The following is a 10020-nucleotide window of genomic DNA, read 5'->3' as shown; positions in this document are numbered from 1 at the left end:
CGGGAAAGGTCCGACTTCCATACCTCCGAGGCTCCGAGTCAGGCCGACCGAGAGGCCTCTTCCCCGGCACGATTCAAATTTCACCGCGACCCCGGAGGTGGCCGCTACCCAGGAGCAACTTTTACATCAACAACTTTTTTTTTTTTTTTTTTTTTTTTTTTAAAAACTCTGAAATTCGTGCCCCGCGCGGCCGCTGCTTTAACGGGCGAGTCTGTGAGCGCAGGCCTTGTAGAAAACATTCATCCAGGGCCTTTAATAAATAAAATCATACCCAAATCTGTGTTATTGTGACGGGGTTAGTCTGTGAGCGCAGGCCTTATGGAAAACATTCATCGAGGGCCTTTATTAAATAAAATCATGCCCAATAAAGAGTTAATGGGTCGGGTTAGTCTGTGAGCGCAGGCCTTATAGAAAACATTTTTCCAGGGCCTTTATTAAATAAAATCACGCCCAATAAAGAGTTACTGTGTCGGGTTAGTCTGTGAGCGCAGGCCTTAAAGAAAACTGTCATCCAGGGCCTTTATTAAATAAAATCATGCCCATAAGAGCGTTATTGTAACGGGGGTTAGTCAGTGAGCGCAGGGCTTATAGAAACCATTTTTTCCAGGGCCTTTTTTAAATACAATCATGCCCAATAAAGCGCTATTGTGTCGGGTTAGTCTGTGAGCGCAGGCCTTATAGAAAACATTTTTCCAGGGCCTTTATTAAGTAGAAAATCATGCCCAACAAAGAGTTACTGTGTCGGGTTAGTCTGTGAGCGCAGGCCTTATAGAAAACATTTTTTCCAGGGCCTTTATTAAATAAAATCATGCCCAAATATGTGTTATTGTGATGGGGTTAGTCTGTGAGCGCAGGCCTTAAAGAAAACTGTCATCCAGGGCCTTTATTAAATACAATCATGCCCATAAGAGTGTTATTGTAACGGGGTTAGTCTGTGAGCGCAGGCCTTAAAGAAAACATTTATCCAGGGCCTTTATTAAATAAAATCATGCCCAATAAAGCGTTACTGTGTCGGGTTAGTCTGTGAGCGCAGGCCTTATAGAAAACATTTTTCCAGGGCCTTTATTAAATAAAATCATGCCCAAATATGTGTTATTGTGATGGGGTTAGTCTGTGAGCGCAGGCCTTAAAGAAAACTGTCATCCAGGGCCTTTATTAAATACAATCATGCCCATAAGAGTGTTATTGTAACGGGGTTAGTCTGTGAGCGCAGGCCTTAAAGAAAACATTTATCCAGGGCCTTTATTAAATAAAATCATGCCCAAATAAGTGCTATTGTGATGGGGTTAGTCTGTGACCCCAGGCCCTGTGTAAAACTGTCACCCAGGGCCTTTATAGAGTAAAAATCATGCCCAATAAGGTTAGGTTAGGGTTAGGTTAGGTTAGGTTAGGTTAGGCCTTTAGGTTAGGTTAGGTTAGGTTAGGTTAGGTTAGGTTAGGTTAGGTTAGGCTAGGCTAGGCTAGGCTAGGTTAGGTTAGGTTAGGTTAGGTTAGGTTAGGTTAGGTTAGGCTAGGGCTAGGGCTAGGTTAGGTTAGGTTAGGTTAGGTTAGGTTAGGGCTAGGTTAGGTTAGGTTAAGTTAGGTTAGGTTAGGATTAGGTTAGGCTAGGTTAGGTTAGGTTAGGTTAGGTTAGTCTGTGAGCGCGGGCCTTATAGAAAACATTCATCCAGGGCCTTTATTAAATAAAATCATGCCCAATTAAGTGTTATTGTGATGGGGTTAGTCTGTGAGCGCAGGCCTTTATAGAAAACATTCATCCAGGGCCTTTATAGAATAAAATCATGCCCAAATAAATGTTATTGTGATGGGGTTAGTCTTTGAGCGCAGGCCTTATAGAAAACATTCATCCAGGGCCTTTATTAAATAAAATCATGCCCAAATAAGTGTTATTGTGATGGGGTTAGTCTGTGAGCGCAGGCCTTATAGAAAACATTCATCCAGGGCCTCTATTAAATAAAATCATGCCCAATAAGGTGTTACTGTGTAGGGTTAGTCTGTGAGCGCAGGCCCTTTGTAAAACATTCATCCAGGCCTTTATTAAATAATATCATGCCCAAATAAGTGTTATTGTGATGGGGTTAGTCTGTGAGCGCAGGCCTTATAGAAAACATTCATCCAGGGCCTTTATTAAATAAAATCATGCCCAAATAAGTGTTATTGTGATGGGGTTAGTCTGTGAGCGCAGGCCTTATAGAAAACATTCATCCAGGGCCTTTATAGAATAAAATCATGCCCAAATAAGTGTTATTGTGATGGGGTTAGTCTGTGAGCGCAGGCCTTATAGAAAACATTCCTCCAGGGCCTTTATTAAATAAAATCATGCCCACATAAGTGTTATTGTGATGGGGTTAGTCTGTGAGCGCAGGCCTTATAGAAAACATTCATCCAGGGCCTTTATTAAATAAAATCATGCCCAAATAAGTGTTTATGTGATGGGGTTAATCTGTGAGCTCAGGCCTTATAGAAATCATTCATCCAGGGCCTTTATTAAATAAAATCATGCCCAAATAAGTGTTATTGTGATGGGGTTAGTCTGTGAGCGCAGGCCTTATAGAAAACATTCATCCAGGGCCTTTTTAAATAAAATCATGCCCAAAAAGTGTTTATGTGATGGGGTTAATCTGTGAGCACAGGGCTTATATAGAAAAATATTCATCCAGGGCCTTTATTAAATAAAATCATGCCCAAATAAGTGTTATTGTGATGGGGTTAGTCTGTGAGCGCAGGCCTTATAGAAAACATTCATCCAGGGCCTTTTTTAAATAAAATCATGCCCAAATAAGTGTTTATGTGATGGGGTTAATCTGTGAGCACAGGCCTTATAGAAATCATTCATCCAGGGCCTTTATTAAATAAAATCATGCCCAAATAAGTGTTTATGTGATGGGGTTAATCTGTGAGCACAGGCCTTATAGAAATCATTCATCCAGGGCCTTTATTAAATAAAATCATGCCCACATAAGTGTTATTGTGATGGGGTTAGTCTGTGAGCGCAGGCCTTATAGAAAACATTCATCCAGGGCCTTTTAAATAAAATCATGCCCAAAAAAGTGTTTATGTGATGGGGTTAATCTGTGAGCACAGGGCTTATATAGAAAACATTCATCCAGGGCCTTTATTAAATAAAATCATGCCCAAATAAGTGTTATTGTGATGGGGTTAGTCTGTGAGCGCAGGCCTTATAGAAAACATTCATCCAGGGCGAGAATGAAATAAAACGATGCCCATTAAAGTGTTACTGCGTTGGGGTAATGTGTGTGAGCCCAGGCCCTTTGGAAAATTGAAATCCAGACACGGGGTTCGTGAATGTGTAAACCGAGAAGTCGCCTTAACCCGGCCTTGATCGGCTGTAACGAGCGCCTGGATGTCTGGACGAGGGTTTGAACGCTTAAAAATCCTCCAGGGTGGAGGGGGTCGAGTGGGAAAGCGCCCGAGAAGTCGCACTTAACCCGCCGAGATCGGGCTGAATTATGCGCCTGGATGTCTGGACTTAGGTTTTGAACGCTTAAAAATACCTCCAGGGTGGAGGGGGTCGAGTGGAAAGCGCCCGAGAAGTCGCACTTAACCCGCCGAGATCGCCTGAAATATGCGCCTGGATGTTTGGACTTAGGTTTTGAAAGCAAAAAAATCCTCCAGGGTGGCGGGGTCGAGTGGGAAAGCGCCCGGAAGTCGACTTAACCCGCCGAGATCGCCTGAAATATGCGCCTGGATGTTTGGACTTAGGTTTTGAAAGCAAAAAAATCCTCCAGGGTGGCGGGTCGAGGGGGAAAGCGCCCGAAGTCGACTTAACCCGCCGAGATCGCCTCTGAAATATGCGCCTGGATGTTTGGACTTAGGTTTTGAAAGCAAAAAAATTTCTCCAGGACGGCGGGGTCGAGTGGGAAAGCGCCCGAGAAGTCGACTTAACCCGCCGAGATCGCCTGAAATATGCGCCTGGATGTTTGGACTTAGGTTTTGAAAGCAAAAAAATCCTCCAGGGTGGCGGGGTCGAGTGGGAAAGCGCCCGAAAGTCGCACTTAACCCGCCGAGATCGCCTGAAATATGCGCCTGGATGTTTGGACTTAGGTTTTGAAAGCAAAAAAATCCTCCAGGGTGGCGGGGTCGAGTGGGAAAGCGCCCGAAGTCGACTTAACCCGCCGAGATCGCCTGAAATATGCGCCTGGATGTTTGGACTTAGGTTTTGAAAGCAAAAAAATTTCTCCAGGACGGCGGGGTCGAGTGGGAAAGCGCCCGAGAAGTCGACTTAACCCGCCGAGATCGCCTGAAATATGCGCCTGGATGTTTGGACTTAGGTTTTGAAAGCAAAAAAATCCTCCAGGGTGGCGGGGTCGAGTGGGAAAGCGCCCGAAAGTCGCACTTAACCCGCCGAGATCGCCTGAAATATGCGCCTGGATGTTTGGACTTAGGTTTTGAAAGCAAAAATTTCTCCAGGACGGCGGGGGGTCGAGTGGGAAAGCGCCCGAGAAGTCGCGACTTAACCCGCCGAGATCGCCTGAAATATGCGCCTGGATGTTTGGACTTAGGTTTTGAAAGCAAAAAAATCCTCCAGGGTGGCGGGGTCGAGTGGGAAAGCGCCCGGGAAGTCGCACTTAACCCGCCGAGATCGCCTGAAATATGCGCCTGGATGTTTGGACTTAGGTTTTGAAAGCAAAAATTTCTCCAGGACGGCGGGGTCGAGTGGGAAAGCGCCCGAGAAGTCGCGACTTAACCCGCCGAGATCGCCTGAAATATGCGCCTGGATGTTTGGACTTAGGTTTTGAAAGCAAAAAAATCTCCAGGGTGGCGGGGTCGAGGGGAAAGCGCCCGAAAGTCGACTTAACCCGCCGAGATCGCCTGAAATATGCGCCTGGATGTTTGGACTTAGGTTTTGAAAGCAAAAAAATCCTCCAGGGTGGCGGGGTCGAGGGGAAAGCGCCCGAGAAGTCGCGATTTAACCCGCCGAGATCGGCTGGATGAAGCGCCTGGATGTCTGGACTTAGGTTTTGAAAGCAAAAAATTTCTCCAGGACGGCGGGGGTCGAGTGGGAAAGCGCCCGAAGGCGACTTAACCCGGACTCGATCGGTCGGATGAAGCGCCTGGATGTTTGGACTTAGGTTTTGAACGAAAAAATTTCTCCAGGACGGCGGGGTCGAGTGGGAAAGCGTCCGAAGGCGCACTTAACCCGGACTCGATCGGTCGGATGAAGCGCCTGGATGTTTGGACTTAGGTTTTGAACGCAAAAATTTCTCCAGGACGGCGGGGTCGAGTGGGAAAGCGCCCGAAGGCGACTTAACCCGGACTCGATCGGTCGGATGAAGCGCCTGGATGTTTGGACTTAGGTTTTGAACGAAAAAAAATTTCCTCCAGGACGGCGGGGGTCGAGTGGGAAAGCGCCCGAAGGCGGCGACTTAACCCGGACTCGATCGGTCGGATGAAGCGCCTGGATGTTTGGACTTAGGTTTTGAACGCAAAAAATTTCTCCAGGACGGCGGGGGTCGAGTGGGAAAGCGCCCGAAGGCGACTTAACCCGGACTCGATCGGTCGGATGAAGCGCCTGGATGTTTGGACTTAGGTTTTGAACGCAAAAATTTCCTCCAGGACGGCGGGGGTCGAGTGGGAAAGCGCCCGAAGGCGACTTAACCCGGACTCGATCGGTCGGATGAAGCGCCTGGATGTTTGGACTTAGGTTTTGAACGAAAAAATTCTCCAGGACGGCGGGGGTCGATTGGGAAAGCGTCCGAAGGCGCGACTTAACCCGACTCGATCGGTCGGATGAAGCGCCTGGATGATTTTCGCTTCAAAATTGCACTAAGTCCAACTTCGGGAAAGGTCCGACTTCCATACCTCCGAGGCTCCGAGTCAGGCCGACCGAGAGGCCTCCTCCCGGGCATGATTCAAATTTTCCCGCGACCCTGGAGGTGGCCGCTACACAGGAGCAACTTTTACATGGGTACACGATTTCGGTGAACGCGTGTTTTTGTGGACTTAGTCTCTGAGCGAAAAAAAAAGTCGAAAAAACGACTAAGTCCATATCGACTTAGGTTTTGAACGCAATCTTTCTGAAGCTCCGGGGCGAGGGAGCTATCGAACGCTTCACCTGAAACACGGACACAGACGCCGAGAGAGAGGACGTTCGACGGCGAGAGCGTCCCCCTCGGCCCGAAACGTGATCGATTGGAGCGCGAAAGCGCGCCCTAGCCTAGGACCCCACCCGGCCAGCCCCGCTGGCCGCTATGGGTCGGGAGTGCCTGGCAGGGGCACGGCGTGCAATGGGTTTACGTTTGGGCTTTGACAGCACGCCGCGCCCGGGCAATTTGGACGTTCGTTACGAGCAGGCCCCCCTCAGCCCGAGGGAAGGCGCCGAACCCTTCGGAGGGAGGCCTAGACGGCCGGTCAGAGCGCAGAGGTCCGTCACCGCGGGCGGAGGGGCAGAACGCGACGCGTCCCGGCGACGCCGCGGCGGGTACCCCCCCGTCCCCGTGAAACACACTTTTCCGAGCGTCGGCCGCGATCCCAGCGGCCACCCACCCCGAAAAACGGCGACCCCCGCCGGGGGAAGGTTCGAGCCGCGCGTCGCCCCTATGAGCGGCCGGTCTTAGCCGAGGGTCCAAGCGGGGTCTGCCCAGGCCCCCTCCTCAGGCGGACTGAGACCCGTGTGTAGGCAAAAACGCGCTCAAGGCCGGTTGGTCCCTACGACCCACAGGGGTTACCTGGTTGATCCTGCCAGTAACATATGCTTGTCTCAAAGATTAAGCCATGCAGGTCTGTGCACACGGCCGGTACAGTGAAACTGCGAATGGCTCATTAAATCAGTTATGGTCCCTTTGATCGCTCCACCCGGTACTTGGATAACTGTGGCAATTCCAGAGCTAATACATGCAAACGAGCGCCGACCGGGCCGACCGCCTCTCCTCGCGGGGGGCGGGAGGCTAGGGACGCGTGCATTTATCAGATCCAAAACCCATCCGGGCCCCCCGGGGGGATCCGTCCTCCCGGACCCGGTACCTTTGGTGACTCTAGATAACTCGGCCGATCGCCGCCTCTTCAAGGCGCGCGCGCACGATTCATTCGAGTGTGTCTGCCCTATCAACTTTCGATGGTACATCAGGCGCCTACCATGGTGACCACGGGTGACGGGGAATCAGGGTTCGATTCCGGAGAGGGAGCCTGAGAAACGGCTACCACATCCAAGGAAGGCAGCAGGCGCGCAAATTACCCATTTCCGACTCGGAGAGGTAGTGACGAAAGAAAAATAACAATACAGGTCTCTTTCGAGGCCCTGTAATTGGAATGAGCGATCTTAAACACACATGGGCGAGGACCCATTGGAGGGCAAGTCTGGTGCCAGCAGCCGCGTAATTCCAGCTCCAATAGCGTATATTAAAGTTGCTGCAGTTAAAAAGCTCGTAGTTGATCTCGGATCTGGCTGGCGGTCCGCCGAGAGGCGAGCCACCGCCTCGCCCCAGGTCCCTGCCTCGAGGCGCCCGGATGCCCTTGGCTGGGTGTCCGGTCCGAGGGGCCCAAAGCGCTTACTTTGAAAAAATTAGAGTGTTCAAAGCAGGTCGAGCGCCGCCGCTGAATACCGCAGCTAGGAATAATGGAATAGGACTCGTTCTATTTTGTGGGTTTCTGGAACCCGGAGCCATGATTAAGAGGGACGGCCGGGGCATTCGTGATTACGCCGCTAGAGGTGAAATTCTTGGACGGGCGCAAGACGGACGAAAGCGAAAGCATTTGCCAAGAATGTTTTCATTAATCAAGAACGAAAGTCGGAGGTTCAAGATCGATCAGATACCGTCAGAGTTCCGACCAGAACGATGCCGACCCGCGATCCGGGCGGCGTTATTCCCATGACCCGCTGGCAGCGCAAGTGGAAACCACGAGTCTTTGGGTTCCGGGGAGTATGGTTGCAAAGCTGAAACTTAAAGGAATTGACGGAAGGGCACCACCAGGAGTGGAGCCTGCGGCTTAATTTGACTCAACACGGAAACCTCACCCGCCCGGACACGGAAAGGATTGACAGATTGATAGCTCTTTCTCGATTCTGTGGGTGGTGGTGCATGGCCGTTTTAGTTGGTGGAGCGATTTGTCTGGTTCATTCCGATAACGAACGACTCGCTTGCTAAATAGTAGTGGCGCGCCACTTGGGTCGGCGCCAAAAACTTCTTAGAGGGACAAGTGGCGCTCAGCCACGCGAGATGGAGCAATAACAGGTCTGTGATGCCCTTAGATGTCCGGGCTGCACGCGCCCATTAATGGGCGGATCAGCGCAGGTCTACCCTGCGCCGAGAGGCGCGGTAACCCGCTGAACCCCGCCGTGATCGGGACTGGGGATTGAAACTATTTCCCATCAACGAGGAATTCCCAGTAAGCGCGGGGTCATAAGCTCGCGCTGATTAAGTCCCTGCCCTTTGTACACACCGCCCGCCGCTACTACCGATTGGATGGTTTAGTGAGGTCTCGGACCGCCCCGCCGGGCCCTCGCTGGGCTTCTGGGCGGAGCGCCGGGAAGACGATCAAACTTGACTATCTAGAGGAAGTAAAAGTCGTAATAAGGTTTCCGTGAGGTGAACCTGCGGAAGGATCATTATCGCCCGCCCGATCCAAAGCGAACCGCCCCGGCGGGAGGCCTAGCCCACCTCCCCGCCTCAAGCCCGGTGCGCGGCAGAGGCCGGGCGGCCCGGGCGCGCCTCTCCCGAGCACCGAAGCGGAAGCGCAGAGCGCGAAGAAAAAAAAAAAAAAAAGAACTTGACTGTCGCTGCAGACTGGCGGCCCCGCTTCCAGCGGCGGGGGCTGAGCCGGGCCCTGGCGGGTACCCGCACGGCCTCCGGGACCGTGGTTCAAAGTCTCCTCCCGCGGCGGAGGGGCGCCTGTCCGGGTAAAAACCTCTATCCTATTTTACTCTATGATCCAGCGGCCGTGGGTTCCGAGAGGTCTGCCGCCAAAAACCCAAGACGGCAAAAGAACCGCACAAAAACCTAAGACGGCGCGAGAGAGAGAGATCCGCGAGAAGGGAACGCTGCTCCCTGGGAGGCTTGACGACCCCCGCTGGAGGCTTGAGCAACCTACCGCGAGCGCCATGACTGTCGCTGACTCGGGCGGGCCCCCTGCTTTCCAGCGGCGGGGGCCGAGCCGGGCCCTGGCGGGTACCCGCACGGCCTCCGGGACCGTGGTTCAAAGTCTCTCCCGCGAAGGAGGGGCGCCTGTCCGGGGTAAAAAAACCTCTATCCTATTTTACTCTATGATCCAGCGGCCGTGGCCCGAGAGGTCTGCCGCCAAAACCCAAAACGGCAAAAAGAACCGCACAAAACCTAAGGCGGAGAGAGAGAGAGAGAGAGAGAGAGAGATCTGAGAGAACTTGACTGTCGCTGCACTCGGGCGGGCCCCCTGCTTTCCAGCGCGGGGGCCGAGCCGGGCCCTGGCGGGTACCCGCACGGCCTCCGGGACCGTGGTTCAAAGTCTCTCCCGCGAAGGAGGAGCGCCTGTCCGGGTAAAAAAACCTCTATCCTATTTTACTTATGATCCAGCGGCCGTGGGTTCGAGAGGTCTGCCGCGAAAAACCCAAAACGGCAAAAAGAACCGCACAAAAACCTAAGGCGGAGAGAGAGAGAGAGAGAGATCCGAGAGAACTTGACTGTCGCTGCACACTCGGGCGGGCCCCCTGCTTTCCAGCGGCGGGGCCGAGCCGGGGCCCTGGCGGGTACCCGCACGGCCTCCGGGACCGTGGGTTCAAAGTCTCTCCCGCTGGCGAGGGGCGCCTGTCCGGGTAAAAACTCTCATCCTATTTTACTTATGTTCCAGCGGCCGTGGCCCGAGAGGTCTGCCGCCAAAACATCCAAGACGGCAAAAGAACCGCACAAAAACCTAAGACGGCGCGAGAGAGGGATCCGCGAGAAGGGAACGCCGCTCTCTGGGAGGCTTGACGCACCCCGCGCGGAGGCTTGAGCAACCTACCGCGAGCGCCCCACCCCCTTGGCACGGGGTGGGGGCCGAGGCCGCGAGCCTCTGAAAGACTTTGCTTTGCCAACCCCCGGCGGGTAC

The sequence above is a fragment of the Puntigrus tetrazona genome, unplaced genomic scaffold (assembly GCF_018831695.1).
Source record: "Puntigrus tetrazona isolate hp1 unplaced genomic scaffold, ASM1883169v1 S000000003, whole genome shotgun sequence".
NCBI classification, from domain to species: domain Eukaryota; kingdom Metazoa; phylum Chordata; class Actinopteri; order Cypriniformes; family Cyprinidae; genus Puntigrus; species Puntigrus tetrazona.
This window is presented reverse-complemented; position numbering follows the sequence as displayed.